The sequence below is a fragment of the Indicator indicator genome, chromosome 4 (genome assembly GCF_027791375.1).
Source record: "Indicator indicator isolate 239-I01 chromosome 4, UM_Iind_1.1, whole genome shotgun sequence".
Lineage (NCBI taxonomy): Eukaryota > Metazoa > Chordata > Aves > Piciformes > Indicatoridae > Indicator > Indicator indicator.
In genome coordinates this window covers 39,415,277-39,435,233 of record NC_072013.1, presented here as the reverse complement: position 1 = coordinate 39,435,233, position 19,957 = coordinate 39,415,277, and positions in this window count along the sequence as shown.

The following is a 19,957-nucleotide window of genomic DNA, read 5'->3' as shown; positions in this document are numbered from 1 at the left end:
ATTTGTTATTTGTCCAGCATTGCTGTAGATCTAATTAGCAGAACTTCATGTTACTCACTAGGGGTTGTTGTAAGGGAGTTTTAGGAAGTGCTTCAGAAATTAAACTCAGCTTTTCTGACTCTTCAGACGCATAAATGACCCTAGATAAAAGGCTCTAATTCAAGTCTCACACCAGCTTAGAGCTTTTCCATATCTATAAAGAGAAGCCAGCTCCTTCCCTTGGAGCAATCTTAGTGCTCAGCTAATACATCTGAGATAACACATAGAAAAGTTATTGCAATGTAACTGGGCTGGAGCAGCTCTGCTGTGAGGACAGGCTGAGGGAGCTGGGGATGTTCAGCCTGGAGAAGAGAAGACTTTGGGGGGACCTTAGAGCTGCCTTCCAGTAGCTAAAGGGATCCTACAGGAAGGCTGCAGAGGGACTTTTCATCAGGGTGTCTAGCAATAGGACACGGGGGGAATGGGTTGAAACGGAGGGAGAGTAGGTTTAGACTGGATCTTAGAAAGTTCTTCATTACAAGGGTGTTGAGATTCTGGAATAGGCTGCCCAGGGAGGTTGTCTCCTCCCTCAGAGTGTTCAAAGCCAGGTTGGACGAGGCCTTGAGCAGCTGAGTCTAGTTGAGAGGTGTCCCTGCCCATGACAGGGAAGATGGAGTAGATGAGTTCTGAGGTCCTTCCAACCTAAGCCATTCTGTGATTCTATGATTATAGCTTCAGATATGCAAAGTGCGAAGATCTTCCCCAAATTTCTGGCTGGTTTAAGATTAATTTAAAGCTGTATGGTCCCAGCTGTACCCTAAACTGAGCAATCTGATTTGCAGTCAATTGGGCATACACATGAGTTCAAAATGTGACTCTTTCTAGGGTGTTTAAGTGTAGAGTTCAGGTTGTACATTCAAACAACTGGAAAAGTTCAGCAGATGTTTAATAGATCATGAAGATGGCAGATCTATATCACAAGTAAGGTAAAAAAAAAAATAGCTAACAAATTATTCATTAGGAAATTAAGAACTTCATCTTTTCCTACTTAAAACCAAAAACAACAACCAACACCAGACACAAGGATCTACTTTGTGTTAAATAATATCAAAAAATTGAACACCTGGTTATATACCTCCACAGCAGCATGCAGAAGATTGGAGGACTTTGCTAAAACACACAGACTTTATTTTTTTTTTTCCAATATAGAAGATATATTTACATTCACTCACAGAATCACAGAATGTTAGGGGTTGGAAGGGACCTGCAGAGATCACCCAGCCCAACCCCACTGCCAGAGCAGGTCACACAGGAACACATCCAGGCAGGTTTTGAATGTCTCCAGAGAAGGAGAATCCTCAACCCCCCTTGGGCAGCCTGTTCCAGTGTTTTGTCACCCTCACAGAAAAAAGCTTTTCCTTATGCTCATGTAACCTATTCCAATGCCTGACCACTCTTTCAGGAAAAAAGTTTTTCCTAATGTCCAACTTAAACCTCCCCTGCCAAAATTTCAAGACATTTTCTGTCATTCTATCACCTGATACTAGAGAGAAGAGGCCAAGCCCTACCTCACTGTAACCTCCTTTCAGGTAGTTGTAGAGGGCAATGAAGTCTCCTCTCAGCCTCATTTTATCCCAACTAAACAACCCGAGGTCCCCTTAGCCTCTCCTGTTCTCCAGACTTGTTCTCCAGACCCTTCACCATCTTTGTTGCCCTTCCCTGGACACACTCCAGTACCTCAATGTCCTACTTGTAGTGAGGGGCCCAGAGCTGAACCCAGTACTCCAGGTGTGACCTCACCAGTGCCAAACACAGGTGAATGATTACTTCCCTGCTCCTGCTGTGACCACACTATTGCTGACACAGGCCAGGATGCTGTCATAGAATCAGTCAGGGTTGGAAGGGACCACAAGGATCATCCAGTTCTAACCCCCCTGCCATGAGCAGGGACACCTCACACTACAGCAGGCTGGCCAGAGCCTCATCCAGCCTGGCTGCAAACACCTCCAGGGATGGAGCCTCAACCACCTCCCTGCACAACCCATTCCAGGCTCTCACCACTCTCATGGGGAAGAACTTCCTCACATCCAGCCTGAATCTCCCCACTTCCAGCTTTATTCCGTTCCCCCCAGTCCTATCACTACCTGATAGCCTAAAAAGTCCCTCCCCAGCTTTCTTGGAGCCCCCTTCAGATACTGGAAGGCCACAAGAAGGTCACCTCAGAGCCTTCTCTTCTCCAGACTGAACAGCCCCAACTCTCTCAGTCTCTCCTCATAGCAGAGCAGCTCCAGCCCTCTGCTCATCCTGGTGGCCCTATATCACTCAAAAGAGGCTGCAGAACTGGATGCAGTACTCCAGGTGGGGTCTCAGCAGAGCTGAGCAGAGGGGGAGAATCACCTCCCTTGACCTGCTGGCCACACTTCTCCTGATGCAGCCCAGGCTCTGCTTGGCTTTCTGGGCTGCAAGTGTTCATTGACAGCTCCTGTTGAGCTTCTCATCCACCAGCACCCCCAAGTCCCTCTCCTCAGGGCTACTTTCCAGCCAGTCCCTGCCCAGCCTGGATTTGTGCTTGGGATTGCCTCGGCCAATATGCAGGACCCTGCACTTGGTCTTGTTGAACCTCCTGAGGTTGGCTTGTGCCCACCTCTGCAGCCTGTCCAGGTCCCTCTGGATGGATCCCTTCCCTCCATCCTGTCTGCTGCACCACACAGCTTGGTGTCATCAGCAAACCTGCTGAGGGTGCACTCAATGCCTCTGTCCATGGCACCAACAAAGATGTTGAACAAGACTGGTCCCAGGACTGAGCCCTGAGGGACTCCACTTGTCACTGGACTCCAGTGTTGACCTTGGCCAGCTGGGTACACTGCTGCCTCATCTTCAGACAGCTGTCAACCAACAGCTTCAGGTCCTTTGCTGCCAGGCAACTTTCCAGCCACTCTGCCCCAAGCCTGTAGCATTGCATGAGGTTGGTGTGACCCAAGTGCAACACCTGGCACTTGGTTTTGTTATACCTCATACGACTTCCCTTGACCCATCAATCCAGCCCAGAGCCTTCCCACTCTCAAGCAGACCAACAGCCTTACCCAATTTAGTGTCATCTGCAAACTCACTTAGGATGCACTCAATTCCATTGTCCAGGTCATTGATAAAGACATTAAAGAGAACTGGCCCCAGTGCTGAGCCCTGGGGAGCACTAGTAGTGACTGGCCTCCAGCTGGATGTGGCATACAAGCAAAAGGTAGTAAACTATCTAAAAACTGCTCATTAAATGCATTAAACACTCTCTTGTTTATATGAAGTATGTGTCAGTAGACGAATGTCAAGTGCTTAACATGGTGGAATTTAAATGCACAAGTTGTAACCCTCAGAAAGAAAAACATAATTCTTCCATCCTGGGCTTGACTCTAAAAATTGAAGCAGTAATTTCAGAAACACCTAAGGGAATTAGGGGGAAAATTCCCATTATATTTCAGTGGGATTTGTGTCCATAACCCCTTTAGCCTCATTTGAAAAATCTCAGTCATAGATTAATCTTGGAGTGAAATTTATCTTGTGTGCAGCTGGCCAGAGCAAGACCTCTGCTGGTATGGCAGTTGAGCTCCCTTGTACATCAGGCTTAGACCTCCCTGTAAGGAAGCAGTCAAAATATGTTCAAGATCTTAAGCTACAGCATATCATCCTATAGGAAAAAAAAAAAATAATCCTATGTTTGGCTGACTGCAAACCAGAAGTCATTTCATTTCCATATGTTGTGAACTAGAAATAAACCAAAGAATTAAGCAATTGCATTATTAATATGATTTTTCCTTTTCCTGTTTTATTTTATAATTTAAATGATGGTGCTGAACAGACCCAGAGACATCTGAGTTGCATTTTGAAATTCAGGAAACCTCACAGGGAGTGTTCCACAACTGAGTGTGGCAGTGCCATTGAGAGTGGATTAGACAGAGCTGCCAGCCTGAGCTGTTTTAAACAAATGCAACATCATTAAGAGCAATCTTTCGGATCTTTGTGCACAGAGCAGCTACTGCTGGAAGGAAGGAAGGCCAGAAGTGTAGAAAACTGAGTAGGCAGATCCTGCTGGATTAATGACTGGCAGTGTCAGAACTGAGCTACGGGGATAGCCGCAGCGGCTTCACCCGCTCATCCTTACTACTGGGTGTTGCTATGGGTACCAGCTCAGAGGTGTCACATTAAAAAAAAAACAGAGGGGAGACAGGGAGACTGATGAACAGCAAAAGGAAAGGGAGGCTGCATTTGCCATAACAATATGAAGAGACCACAAAAATGGTTTATGTTGTGTTACGAGAGAAGGGACAAAGAGAACTGTTGAATTCTCACACAAAGACTCTAGAGTGGTCTAGTTTATACAAGGGGCATTTTACATTTTTATTCACTGTTTAAGGTCCAGCAAGTTATAGGAGACACATATTAATCACCACAGAATCTGACAAGAGTTACCTGTAGCATGCTATTCATAAATGTGTTGTCATCTGGGACACATGCAGACTATAAGAAAACAAACATAATGCATGGTTCTTATTCGACACCCTGATCAGACCCCAATTCAGCAAGTAATGTCAACAGATGTAGATTCCCCCAGCAGCAGCACTGGTTCTTTAAATTAGATGTACTGCTTAAATCCTTGTTAAACCTTCTCTTTTCTGAAGTAGTCTTCAGGTAGGGGCATGCCACAAAATCACAGAATGTTAGGGGCTGGACCTCGAAAGCTCATCCAGTCCAACACTTCTGCCAGAGCAGGGTCACCTAGAGCAGGTCACACAGGAATGCATCCAGGCAGGTTTTGAGTATCTCCAGAGAGGGAGACTCCACAACCCCCCTGGGCAGCCTGTTCCAGTGTTCTGTTACCCTCACAGGGGAAAAAATAATTTTCCTCCTGTTTCCATGGAACTTTCTATGCCTCAACTTCTACCATTGCCCCTTGTGCTGTCATTGGGCATCACCCAGCAGAGCCTGGCTCCAGCCTCTTGGCACTCACCCTGCACATCTTTATCAACATGAATGAGGTCACCCCTCAGGCTCCACTTCTCCAAACTAAAGCACTCCAGCTCCCTCAGTCTCTCCTCGCAAGAAAGATGTTCCACTCCTTTAATGATGTGCCATTTTTAGTAACCTAGCCAGGGAATGAATGCCAAGTATGCAGCATGGAACACCTCTGACTAAAAGGAAGGGTCATAAGATAGAGGAAAAAAAAATCCAGCAACCAGACAGCAAAAAAATCCCCACAAAGAAAACCAACCAACCAAAACCTCACTCTGGAGGCACTTTCGGCAAATGTTTCCCAAAGGGCAGATAAGATTTCTGTCACTTTCCCGTTTGCTTGTCTGACTTGTGTTTGAGATGAATATATATAAAGTGAAGTCTTTAAGTCCTTCAGACCTGCTGAAATGCTCAGTGATCCTGCCCTGGCAGGGGGGTTGCAATAGATGACCTTTTGAAGTCCTTTCCAACCCCTAATGATCTGTGAAATAATTGTGATGTCTTCTGTATTAGAAAGCTTCAGTAAGTGACAAACCTTCATTTAGAGCTGTTGAGGAAAACAAAAATGGGGATCAATGAGGATGTTAAGTACAAAGTATGTTGCTGCTATGATGATTAAGTTGTGCCATCCATTATACAGTGTCTGTTTTGACTCATTTTCCTCATGGAAATAGATCATTTCTGTAGAATTAAGCTTTTATTAACCAACAGAAATGTGGATGTTTGATGCATCAGAAAACTTTGATGTTGTGGGGATTAAGAACCTGGTTTCTAATGACTTTGCCTATCTGTTCCTCATACATTAACACCTTTTGTAATGTTCAGCTAATCAAAACAAACTGTTTAAAATAACATTTACATTATCTATTTTTGATATAACATTTCTATGTGTTTAAGTTGAGCCATGTTTTTTTATAAGCAAGCTGATCTTCCAGTCTAATCATTACTCAAAAATGTGCATTAGGCAATGATTTGCTATGAACAGATTTCAAAGACCTCCCTTATTTAAAAAACCTGAGGAAATATTGTGTTATGTGACTTTTTTTCAGACAATATGACTTTAAATTTGCTTGGAACTATCTGACCCTGTAAACGATCTTTCAGTTCATCCTTGCAAAAACAGGGGAATGAAAGTCAGAACAATAATGTGGGGAGTGAGAAAGGGTACAACAGATACAGCTGCACATTGATAGGTCCTTCCCTCTTCCATTGAACATATCCCAGTGGATGACTGATCTTTCAAACCATCAGGTGTTTATATTAGAAGAATAAATGCTATACTCAAAAGTATCTAAAAATATATGTACTACCCTGCTAAGTGTGAACCCATGTTTGCCAAATCTTGTAGCTGTCTCAGGTGGAAACCTTCCCAGTTGTGGAAGACACTAAATATTTGAGTGTGGCACTTGAATATCTCTCCTGTGAAGAAAGACTGAGAGCCCTGGGGGTGTTTAGTCTGGAGAAGAGAAGGTTGAGAGGGGATCTGATCAATGTCTATCAATAGCTGAGGGGTGGGTGTCAGGAGGAGGGGGCCAGGCTCTTTTGGGTGGTTCACAGTGATAAGCCAAGGAACAATGGATTCAAACTAGAACACAGAAGATTTCAGCTCAACATGAGGAGAAACTTCTTTGCAGTGAGGGTGACAGAGCCCTGGAACAGGCTGCCCAGGAGGGTTGTGGAGTCTCCTTCTCTGGAGCCTTTCCAAACCCACCTGGATGTATTCCTGTGTGACCTGCCCTAAGTGATGCTGCTCTGGCAGGGGTTTTGGACTGATCTCTGTAGGTCCCTTCCAACCCCTGACACTCTGTGATTCTGTGATATTTATCTGGCATTTTCCCAGCAGTGAATTCCCTTATATATTAATGTAAACCAGTACAAGCCACAGAAGCAAGTGAAATAGAGATTCAAAGACTGTTTGGCACCACAGGTGCCCCCAAGTTCACTTTCAGTGTGGTGGTTCAAGTTCTGGCCAAAATGCTGCTGGTCTCTTCTCACAGGTTATTAGTGATAGAACAATAGAGAATGGCCTCAAGCTGTGACTGGGTAGGTTTAGATTGGATATTAGGAAAAAAAATTTCCAAGCAAGAGTGGTCAGGGATTGGAATGTGCTGCCCAGGGAGGTGGTGGAGTCCTCAAGCCTGGCTGTGTTTCAAGGTGGTTTGGCTGTGGTTCTTGGGGCTATGGTTTAGGAATGAGCCTTGTAGAGCAGGGTTCTGGATTGGACTTGGTGCTCCTGAGGGTCTTTTCCAACCTGTGGTTCTGTGGCAGTGATTAAAGCTTGCCTGACTGCTCCTGAGTGGTATTTCTGAAATAATTTGCTGTTTTTTAGCTTCTAGTAAGTGTAACATCACCACACAAGTGTAAAATCATGAATTTCTGCTCTTCTAACTCAAAATCTTATCTACAGTAAAATCAAATATAATATTCATTAACACTAATTTCCCTTTCTGAGGCAGGATTTCTTACTAGACAAACATACCCAAACAAACCTACTTTGTGTGAATGCCAATCAATTCTGCTGTGCAGACTTAGGTGGAAATCCTTCTCTGATGTCTGTGCTCTGGTGTTTTACAAATCTAAAGGTGACCTCTGTCTTCAGGGCTTTCAGATTTACTTTAGACGAAAAACAAAATCCCATTCTCCCCCCCAAATCCCCACCCCCTCCAAAAAAAACCCACCCATATACACTGGCCAGAAACAAATAATGGGAAAAATGATATGCACAAAGGGAAGAAAGGAAGATTTTAGCATCCAAAGGGATCTGCTTGTTTACAGATGGAATTTGACCTTTTGAGCTGCCACTTATTTGTATTTTTTTTTCCCCAAAAATATTAAATAGAAATGTAATTAATTGAAATGTAATTTAGATTAGTTCACGCACTGCTGTGTTATTAGCTCTTTGCCATGGGCTGTACTAAGCCACACAACAAGCAAGAATGTGTAGGCATGGGAGTGGATTGTGCAGCACATACAGGTGACAGCTTTCTGTGAGAGAATCTTCGACTCTTTGCAGCTTTGAGCCTAAAGACATGGCTTCCAAAATAATATTTTTTAAAAACACAGATTGCAACTGCTTGCCTAGCATCTATTATTCACAGATGATGTCATCCACAGCCTAAATATTTTCTCAGAGAATCAAAACGTTTTCATTGTTGTCTTTAAAAAAGAAAAAGGGGGGTGTGGGGGGAAAGTGACATTTGCTCATGCTTGAGTAAAGTCACTTTGATAAACAGCACAAATTAGTCCTTCCCTGAAAAACTTTGGGATCACATGGTATTTTCAACAATCACAGTCAAATGAGGGTGATCAGAGACAACTCCCTCCGGCTACTGCATCTTCTCCTCCCTTGCTAGCACAGAGCCCATTGGACGGAATGCGCAGCACCACAAATTACCGGAGCGCGCCGGTTCCTGCTTAATAATGACATCCCATAAGTTAGCAAAAATCTGCCAGCATCTGCAAGCTCCTCTGCACTGCTGTGAGCCAAAGGTAAAAATCATGTGTGACAGTGCTGTGGAAAATACAATTGATTCCATTCTGATTGTGTCAGTTCCAAACATAGACAATATTGATGATGCTGTACAGTAATCTTATTGGGCTTGGGCCCAACTGAACATTGGTCTTTGTCAACTCATTATTCCTCTATCAGAGGGATCTCACTAGATTGATCTTGCCAGAAGCTCTTGATGTGTCTCACAAATCACTGTTCTGCTGTTGGCAGGCAGATTCGAGCACTGCACGGTAATTGCTGGTTGGGTTTTTTTTTCCCCCCTCTTCTCCTTTCCCCAGAAGGCAGTGACTACATATTGCAAGTCATTGTCATATGAGAGACTATCACTGCCCTAACAAGATAATGTAGTTAACAGTGCACTACCTGAGCGTGCCAAAAGATGTGGTCATATTGTACATATTACTAAAGAAGCAATGTGTATCATGAGGTCATTTTTTTTCCCCCTTTGTTATTCTTTAAATTAATAGCTTTAACTTAGTATATTAATATGAAAATATGGTTGGATAAATTGTGTTGTTTGCAACTGTGGTGCAAAGATGCAAAGGTCTCGATTAGCCTCCTGTGTGTGGCCTTCCAGTATCTGAAGGGGGCTCCAAGAAAGCTGGGGAGGGACTTTTTAGGCTATCAGGTAGTGACAGGACTGGGGCGAATGGAATAAAGCTGGAAGTGGGGAGATTCAGGCTGGACATGAGGAAGAAGTTCTTCCCCATGAGAGTGGTGAGAGCCTGGAATGGGTTGTGCAGGGAGGTGGTTGAGGCCCCATCCCTGGAGGTGTTTGCAGCCAGGCTGGATGAGGCTCTGGCCAGGCTGCTGTAGTGTGAGGTGTCCCTGCCCATGGCAGAGGGGTTGGAACTGGATGATCCTTGTGGTCCCTTCCAACCCTGACTGATTCTATGATTCTGTGAGAAAGAAACTACACACAAGCGTTTGCATGATCAGTACTACCCTGCAAAACTCAAGGGACAGATATTTGAGGATCTGACAAGAAGTTCTTTCACAGTTTTAGCCACAGGAAAGAGGCTCACCAGCTCATTATCTCTTTGTTTGGCCATCAGAAAGAGCCAAACAGATCAAGATTAGATAGTCTTTGGCCTCAGTAAATGCTTTCTTTAAGATGCTATCAAGATATCCTCTGGTTAATCTTAGATGAACACAAAGACAAAACCAAATCAAACCACTTCATGCACTGAGTCAGATGGATTACAGCAGGAGTCTGTACCAGAGTTTCTCGAGGAAAGCTTAGACATATGCTGACTGAAGGAACGACTGGCAGCCAGCTTCATTTCTACACTGCAAATGAGGAGAATAACAATAGTTGGCTTCTTGCTCTCTCCATGGATGACAGCTTTTCTGGACAGGTACAGGGACTGAGCAGCAGACAGAAGAAAATACATGGCTGGAAAGAGCTGTGATTAGAGGGGATTGATACAGAGCTGAATAAAGACTTGAGGGACTTGCATCTTACGTTGCCTTGCATAATTGCCAAGTTAATCCAGCATGGCCATTGGAAATGAGTATTGGCAAAGGCCTAAAAAAACCTGGATAACGTTTCATCTTGAAATTTTGCAAAGAAGATCTTGTCCCCTATCAAAATACTCAAACACCTTCATGATGACAGACAAACACTTATGTAAAGGCCAAGACAGCAGCATAAATGACACAGTGATGAGAATGCTTAGTTAGGGGAACTATAAAATGAGGCAAAGCTACAGTGAATACTTTCAGGTGACAAAGCTACTTGTGTAAGTGAGAGACAAATGTTTAAGAATCACAGGATCAGAGGCTCACAGGATGTTAGGGGTTGGAAGGAACCTCTGAAGGTCATCAAATCCAAGACCCCTGCCAGAGCAGGACTGTAAAATCCAGCACAGGTCACACAGGAATGCATCCAGATGGGGCTTGAAAGTCTCTAGAGAAGGAGACTCTACAACCTCTCTGGGTAGCCTGTTCCAGTGCTCTGGGACCCTCACAGTGAAGAAGTTCCTCCTCATGTTGAGGTGGAACCTCCTGTGCTGGAGTTTCTATCTGTTGACCTTTGTCCTATCCCTGGGTGCAACTGAGCAGAGCCTGTCCCCTCAACAGAACAGAAAGCATGAGACAATTCCACTTGTAGACAGCACACAGAGGCAACACATCAGTAATTTAACTTCTGTGAAACTGATATATGTTTAATATCTTCATTAATGATTGGGATGAGGGGATCAAACGCACCCTCAGTGAGTCTGCAGACGACACCAAGTCGGATGAGATTCACAACAGTGTTGATCTACTTGTGGGCTGCAAGGCTCTACAGAGAGACCTGGACAGGTGAGAATGACAAGCCATAGGCCAATTGTATGAGGTTCAACAAGGCCAAGTTCTGTGTCCTACTCTTGGGTCACAACCCCATGCAACACTAAAGGCTTGGGGAGGAATGGATGAAAAGCAGGCTGGCAGAAAAGGACCAACCAAATGTGAGCCAGCAGTATGCTCAGGTGGCCAAGAAGGCCAACAACATCCTGGCCTGGGTCAGAAATAGTGAGGCCAGAAGGACTAGAGAGGTGATTGACCTCCCGTACTCAGCACTGGTGAGGCTGCACTTTGAGTACTGGGTTCAGTTTTGGAGCCCTCACCACAAGAAAGACATTGAGGTGCTGGAGCAGGTCCAGAGAAGGGCAGAGGGGTTGGACTAGATGATCTTTCGAGGTTCCTTCCAGCCCCTAACATTCTGTGATTCTGTGACCTAAGCTGATGAAGGGTCTGGAGAACAAGTCACAGGAAAAGTGGCTGAGGGAACTGGGCTTCTTTAGTCTAGAGGAGGCTGAGGGGAGACCTTCTCACTCTCTACAACTACCTGAAAGGAGGTTGTAGTGAGGTGGGTGTTGGTCTGTTCTCTCAAATAGCAAGTGACAGGACAAGAGGAAATGTCCTAAGCTGCACCCGGGGAGGTTGAGGTTGGACACTGGGCAAAATTTCTACTCTGAACATGTTGTAAGGCACCAGAAGAGGCTGCCTGGGGAACTGGTTGAATCATCACCCCTGGAGGTATTAAAAAGACTAATAGATGTGGTGGTTAAGGACATGGTTTAGCACCAGACTTGGTAGGGTTAGGTTAATGCTTGGACTCAATGATCGGAAAGGTCTTTTCCAGCCTAAACAATTCTATGTTTCTGTGGAAATACAAGGTCCAAGGAAGGCAAAAGAACAGTGAAAATGCAAAGCCTATGTTTTCCCCAGCTAGGTGATGGCAAATAAATTAAAGAGCTGTTGAGAATCTACTCTATAAAATTTCAGACTAGTGGGCCAGTTTTCTTAAAATAAAACACCTGCAACTGTTCAAAGAAACTGCCTATAAATATGAAATTTTGATAATAGTTTTCCTTGGAAGCTCAGTGATTTGCCTTGGCAGAACATGGGGTTTGATTTAGAGTGGGAGGGAACTGTCAAAGCACTTTTAAAAATAAAATTTGTATCAAACTAGAAGCAACAAAGTGAAATAAAGCAAGATGTTTAAAAATAAAAGGAAGTCTCAGAATAAAAGCCTTGACACCAGGCAGCTGAGTGTATTAAAAGATAGAGAAATGAGTGGGTGACTCTTGACAGGAATTAGCATACAGTTGTCCATGCACACAGAAGGAAGGCTGTGTGAAAATCCATTGTCAAATCTTTTCCCTGCCTTGTGTTGTGGCTAATGTGTTGAGGCAAGCAAGTCTAGATGTAGCAGAGCTGGCAAGGGGAAGATTCCAAATATAACCAGGGAATAAATCCCAGTTTTGCTTTTAAAAGGAAAGAGAATATTGCCATTTCTAACTTTAGAAAACATCACATCACAGAATTGGCTCTGTGTGCTGAGTTCTTCTGTAATGTGCTAGAGAAGTTAAGACTCTCAGAGCAGAACTGAACAGCTGTCACCTGAAGTAGGTAGCCCCATGGAGCTGTCAGCAGAAGTCAAAGGTTTTGGGGTTTTGGAAGCTGTCATCCTCTGTGAAACCTGCGTACCTTTTACCAGTATCTGAAAGGGTCCTACAAGAAAGCTGGGGAGGAGCTTTTAAGGATGTCAGGTAGTGATAGGACTGGGGGGAATGGATCCATGCTAGAGGAGGGGAGATTTAGATTAGACCTTAGGAAGAAGTTCTTCGCCATAAGGGTGGTGAGACACTGGAACAGGTTGCCCTGAGAGGTGGGAGCCTCATCCCTGGAGGTTTTTAAGGCCAGAATGGGCAACCTGATCTAGTGTGAGGAGTCCCTGCCCATGGCAGGGGTTGGAACTAGATGATCCTTGAGGTCCCTTCTATCTCTGACAATTCTGTGGTTTTCAGACCTAATGGAAAGACACTTCCATCTGCTTGCACTGCTCAGTCCAGAACCTTTCCTACAACTTTTCCATGTATTTTTTGATAGTATAATGCACTACTTGAAAGAAGGTTGCAGACAGGTGGGGGTCTTCCTTAAAAACTGTGTCTGCAAAGCAACACAGAAGCCTCCTGTGGCACTGTGTCTGTGTTACTGCTGCCTGCTAGTGCTCGAGTAAGCCAAGCTCCCAGCTGGGTTGGATGCTGCCTGGTATCTGCACTGAGCTGCAGACTGTGAGTTGGATCAGGAAGAAAGGATTCTTCAACCTCTCCCTATGAGGAGAGGTTGGGAGAGTTGGGATTGTTTAGCCTGGAGAAGAGGATGCTCAAGGGAGACCTTACTGCTCTCTACAGCTGCCTGAAAGGAGGTTGTAGCCAGGTGGGGGTTGGTCTCTTCTCCCAGGCAACCAGCAGCAGAACAAGAGGACACAGTCTCAAGCTGCACTAGGGGAAGTTTAGGCTCGAGGTGAAGAGAAAGTTCTTCACAGAAAGAGAGATTGGCCATGGGAATGTGCTGCCTAGGGAGGTGGTGGAGTCATCATCTCTGGAGGTGTTCAAAAAAAGCTTGAATGTGGCACTTGGAGCCGTGGTTTAGTTGTCAGGAAGTGTTAGGTATTAGGTAATAAATTGGACTTGATTGTCTCTGAGGTCTTTCCCAACCTGGTTGATTCTGTGATTCTGTAATTTTAATCATCAACCAGAAAAGGAAGAAATGATAGGGTTTTTTAATATTACAGCCTAACAGTTGTCTATTCAGGGCAAGTGGCAGTGTCTGGAGCAGTAATTGGAAGCAATTGCCTCAGGCATCTGAAGATGGTACCACACATTTATCTTCAGGAGTGCCAGAATACTGAAGAGATAAGGTCTTCTCTCTGTGAAAACTGAAGTTGTAGTCCTCTTTAAATGAAGTTTACCTAATTCTAATTTTGGTAACATTGAGTAACATTGAGTAGAATATAATAAATTTTTTCTGCTTACCCTTTTGTTTGCTTACAATTAACCTCACTGCAGGTTTCTAAACTAGTACATGTTGGAGACTTCCCACTGACAAGGAAGCTGATCTTTTGCTTGAGAGAACTCAAGAGCTACTGGATCTTGACAAAAAGAGAAACCAAAAACTTGACCCAGCTTTGAGCTTCTTTTTGTGAAGGACCCCACACATTTTCCCATGTGGTCTGGGATGCTTATATATTTTACATTCATAGATTCATAGAATGGTTTGGGTTGGAAGGGACCATAGTGGCCATCTAGTTCCAACTGCCTTGCCATGGGCAGGGACACCTTCCACTAGACCAGGTCACTCAAGGCCTTACTGAACCTGGTCTTGTGCATCTCCAGGGAGGGGGCATCCATGACCTCTCTGGGCAACCTGTTCCAGTGTCGCACCACCCTCACTGTAAAACCTTTCTTCCTAATATCCAGTCTAAATCCTCCCTCCTCAAGCCTCAATCCATTCCCTCTCATCACAACAAGCCCCCACGACACACAGCTCTTCCAAAAGCTTCCTTGTTCATTGTAATGGGCTGATTTCAAACTTTCAGAGAAGATGTCCACTGTAGAAGCAGAAGAGCTCTGAGGTTCACTGTACAGAATGAAGAGGGACTAAGCTCTCTTTGCTTTTTATCCTGCTGGTATCATGCTGCTACAAAACCAGTGTAAGCAAATGGAGAATCCACCTATTCATATTTACAATGCCCCCACAGTACAGACATTATTTTAGCTATTTCTGAAGGTTTCATAGAAAGAAAATCAAGGTTATATAGCAACTCAAATATAGGCTTTGTTGTGCTATAAAAGACCCAAATAAAACGGAAAGCAGAGACTTACTGTAGGTATCTTATGGCCTCAAGCTGTGACTGGGTAGGTTTAGACTGGACATTAGGAAAAATATTTTCCTAGCAAGAGTGGTCAGGGATTGGAATGTGCTACCCAGAGAGGTGGTGGAGTCCCCAAGCCTGGATGTGTTTCAAGGTGGTTTGGATGCGGTGCTTGGGGCTATGGTTTAGGGGTGAGCCTTGTAGGGTAGTGTTGGCCTTGGTGATCCTGAGGGTCTTTTCCAACCTGAATGTTTCTGTGATTCTGTGATTCTGTGATTGATTCTGTGTCCTAGCAGCCTTTGTTGTGTACCTCTGTTGTCTGTTTCTCTCACTCTGGGGACAGAGCAGATAAGGATGTGTCAATTTCCGTGGTCAGGTTAGCAGTGTGTTTCATTTTGAAATGTTTCATTCCTATTTTTTCTCCTATTTAATGACAAAAAGTTGTTCAGAATCTTCCATAATGCAAGGGTAGAAGCAGAACAATGTTATAGCTTCTTTGATTTCTTAAACAATGTCTGAGTATCAAAGCATTAGCCAGGAATAACCAGCAGTCAACAGCAAGCAAACTTCTGTTTAGACAGGAGAGCAATGCAAGTAGCTAACATTTTGAGATTGCTATGGTGTTTTGTAAGCAGAGTGGCTTTCAGCACTTCATTTTCTGTAATGGAAACAGACCAAGTGCTTTGCTTTATATTAACATCCAGACACCTCTGTAAAATTCTAAGGGATTATATTTTCAGAGCTGCTGAGAATCAATAGTTTCATTTGTAGCTAGAAGTGGATTTCTGAAAATCAGGGTTCTGTCTGCATTCAGCTATTCTGATTCATGTATGGCTTAGAGGCAGGAGTTTGTGTCTCCATCTTGTGTTTGCTGGACTCTATCTGAAACAAAGGCTGACCAATGTCTCTCCCCATTCACACAGATGAGAGGTGCTCACAGTCTCTGTATTGCCATCTCTCATGATTTTATCATGTGTCTCATATAGGTTCATATGAACTGAAAGAATCAGCTCTTTGAGTCAGGAGGATATAGGAGGAAAACCAAATTTTATTCCAATTCCTATACTTACAAGGAAAGGATGAGAATATTGTCAAGGTTACCCAAAATGTTTTAATATTGGATCTTCCAACTTCTTTACTTTCAAAGAATGGATGATAACATTATCAAGGTTACCCAAAATGTTTTAATATTGGATCTTCCAACTCCTTTACTTACAAGGAATGGATGAGAATATTGTCAATGTTACCCAAAATCTTTTGAAGTTGGATCTTCCAATTCCTATATTTACAAAGAAAGGATGAGAATATTGTCAAGGTTACCCAAAATGTTTTAATATTGGATCTTCCAATTCCTATACTTACAAAGAATGGACAAGAACATTATCAAGGTTACACAAAGTGTTTCAATATTGGATCTTCCAACTCCTTTACTTACAAGGAATGGATGAGAACATTATCAAGGTTACCCAAAATGTTTTAAAGTTGGATCTTCCAACTCCTATACTTACAAAAAACCATGTGAATGTTATCAAGGTTACCCAAAACGTTTTAATAATGAATCTTCCAACTTCTTTACTTGCAAGGAATGGATGAGAATATTGTCAAGGTTACCCAAAATGTTTTAATATTGGATCTTCCAACTCCTTTACTTACAAGGAATGGATGAGAATATTATCAACCTTACTCAAAATGTTTCATAATTGAATGGAAGATGAAAATAACTCAAAGATACTTATTATTATTGATATTATTATTATTATTATTACTAGTTTTTCAAGCTAATCTCATGATTGGGACTTAAACTTTGGTAAATTTGGCTTAGTTGTCAAACTAACCTTTTGAGACTAACCTTTTGCAAGAAAGAATCTCACTGTGAGAGTTTCATATTTCTTCCTTTCAAGCTAGGGAAAGTCAACCCAAAATACATTCCTGGCTGAAAACTGTAGGTACAGTGAAAAGCAGATTGACATTATTTGACAAGAAAACTGATTCTTCCATACAAAATGCTCTTAACACCAGGAACATCTGGTCTTGTAAACTCCTGTATTATTAGTTTATCCAGCTGTGTCCCTGGCTGCAAGCACACAGTGAAGGTGAGGCTGCAAAGCAGCAGTGTCAAGTCTGATAGTGAAAACTGGTTTATCTTTTACTAACAACCTTAGCAATGTGCAGTGACTTGCCCTTGGAGTAGTGGCTTAACAACCTTTGCCCAAGCACTCCGTGGCTCTTCTTATATCTTTAATAGTTTACTTGATGGACTATGAAGAACTGCCAGATGACAGCTCTATTTCATTTTTGTCACTGCATGGCTCTCCATTTCTCTCACAGTCTTTTTTCTCAAGGGCACAATTCTGTAAGTCAATGTGGCAATGCTCAAGAAGGGTATTGCTCTCTCAGCTACTGTATCTTGCTGCAGCATGTGTGTGGTGGGTTGAAATTACCCCCCAAAATAAAATTGCCAGACCAGCTCAGCTGGAAGCAAATGAAGCTCTATTTACAAGCAGACTAAAATCTAGGAATATGAAATGCAATGAATGTGTACAAAATATACAATATTTACAGGATGATTAAGGGACTTGAGCATCTCCCCTGTGAAGAGAGACTGAGAGCCCTGGAGCTGTTTAGTCTGGAGAAGAGAAGGCTGAGAGGGGATCTGATCAATGTCTATCAATAGATGAGGGGTGGGTGTCAAGTGGAGGGGGCCAGGCTCTTTTGGGTGGTGCACAGTGATAAGACAAGGAACAATGGGTTCAAACTTGAACAGAGAAGATTTCAGCTCAACATGAGGAGAAACTTCTTTCCAGTGAGGGTGACACAGCCCTGGAACAGGCTGCCCAGGGGGGTTGTGGAGTCTCCTTCTCTGGAGCCTTTCCAAACCCACCTGGATGCATTCCTGTGCAGACTACCCTAAGTGATGCTGCTCTGACAGAGGGGTTGGACCTGATGATCTCTTGAGGTCTCTTCCAGCCCCTGATATGCTGTGAGACTGTGATACAGGTATTTACAATTTATAAACAGCAGAAGAACCCCCCTGGACAAAACCAGGGAGTTACCAACAGCTTCCCCCTCTCTGTTCCCTTCCCCCAAACCCAAAGAGAGAGAGAAGAGCAGGGAGCAGCTTGTTAGTACTTAGCCACAACAAGACCTCAGCCAAGGTCAGCAACAGCCAAGCAAAAGCCACCAGCTAGCATCTGCTAGAACAAAGAAGCCACAAAGAGAGAAAGAGTCAGTTTATACAACTAACTTCATGTTAGTTACCAGACCAGTGGGATTATTTAGACTTTATCATGATTTGTCTTTTCCATCCAATGGCAATTTATTTACATTCTATTACACTTTTACTCAATCTGTGGAAAATTTTCCTAGGCATCAGCCTGAAACTACCACAGTGTGCAAGTCTCAGACACGTGGAGATTCCAGGACTTCACTGAAATAAAATCATGGGGAATTTTATTTATTCCCATGTCCTTCCCACTGCAGATAAGCTGAAATTATGGGATGTGGGTATTGCATTTGGAAATTAATTGACAATGTAGGACAAAACACTCTGTGTTTATCAATGAATCATCTAGCAAATAATATCCTACTATGAAACGGTGTCTAACATTCCATAAATTACTCTGCACAACATATTACCAGCACAAAAATCTGTATTTAAGGTTGCAGCATGGATTTGCATATATAAATTCAAAAATTAAAGTGTAGTGTGTCTGTTCATATAATTGCAATTCCAGTTACTTGCCCAAATCAGTGGATTTTGCTCTTCCAGATGTTTTCCAGTGTATTTGTTGTGGGAACACATTTTGGCACCCTTAGTTGCCTGTCTGTTTCTGTTTTGACTTTTAAGTTATGACTCATCAAGTGGGCTCAAGGCTTGATAAGTAACTTCATGTCAACAGGCATTTTATAGCCACTTAGACTGCAGTGAAGCATGGTTTGCTAAGCACAGAAACAGAGAAACTCCTATCAACAAATGCAAGCTTCTATAAATAGAAGATTTCACCTCAACACGAGGAGGAACTTCTTCACTGGGAGGGTGACAGAGCACTGGAACAGGCTGCCCAGAGAGGTTGTGGAGTCTCCTTCTCTGGAGACTTTCCTAACCCATCTGGATGCATTCCTGTGTGGCCTGCCCTAAGTGATGCTGCTTTGGCAGGGAGTTGGACTGGATGATCTCTGGAGGTCCCTTCCAACCTCTAATGTACTGTGATAAAACTGATCAAAGGTAAAATGTTTTGGGGTTTTTTTTTTGGTTGTTTTTGTTTTTGTTTTTTTCCCAGGATTAAATCTTTGTGATTATGCCTTTGTCAGCTTGAAGCTATTGCTTGGCCTCAACACTTAAGTTCAGTACTTGTAGATCTCTTGGCTTATGAATAAATGTGATGGGTGGCATAGGTCTAACCCCTGCTCCCCGATCCTCATCTGGAGTGTCAGAGGAGGAAAACCAAGTCCTTTGTCATACATCTGGATCAGGAAACACAGCAAGGAAGCACAGACCTTGAGACTGACACATTACAGTTTTCTCCTTTTCTCCTTCACATACAAAGTGCTCTTTGGAAGTGTTTTTCCCATGGTCTTTGGAACTGAGAGGCAAAATGTCACTGGAATGTCTGGGGCAATGTGAATCATTAAGAGCCATAGTTTCAGGCTGCTTGCAACTCTCTCTTTTCTGTTTTGGACCATGAGGATCACAACCTATTTTTAATATGGAAGTGTGGAATTTGATTAAATACTGGTCCTAGTTTGACTCAGAAACTAAGACACGTATTTATGGGTTTGTGTCTATGTATTTATCTTTTTTTATATATATATATATATAAACTAAATGCAAAATGAAACAAAATATCTCTTAGCTAAGTGCAGATTGTGCTTTTCTGGACAGCACACTGAGTATTTTTCTCAGAGAATAAGAAGTGTGTGAGCACATAGGTCAATTCAGGCAGCAAGACCATGCAGTTTGGGTTGGAAGGGACTTACAAATGTCATCCAGTCCAACCCCCCTGTTGCCAGCAGGGACATCCTCAACTAGATCAAGGCAAGGTCCAGCCCTGCCTTCAAGATCTCCAGAGAAGGGGCCTCAACTGCTCCCCTAGGCAACCTGTTCCAGTGTTCCACTACCCTCATGGTAAAGAACTTGTTCCTAACATCCAATCTAAATCTGCTCTTCTCTAGTTTGAAGCCATTGCCCCTTGTCCTATCACTGCAGGACTTTGCAAACAGTCTCTCTTCACCCTTCTTGCAGACCCTTTCAGGTACTGTCAGGCTGCTCTGCAGTCTCCCTGGAGCCTTCTCTTCTCCAGGCTGAACACCCCCAGATC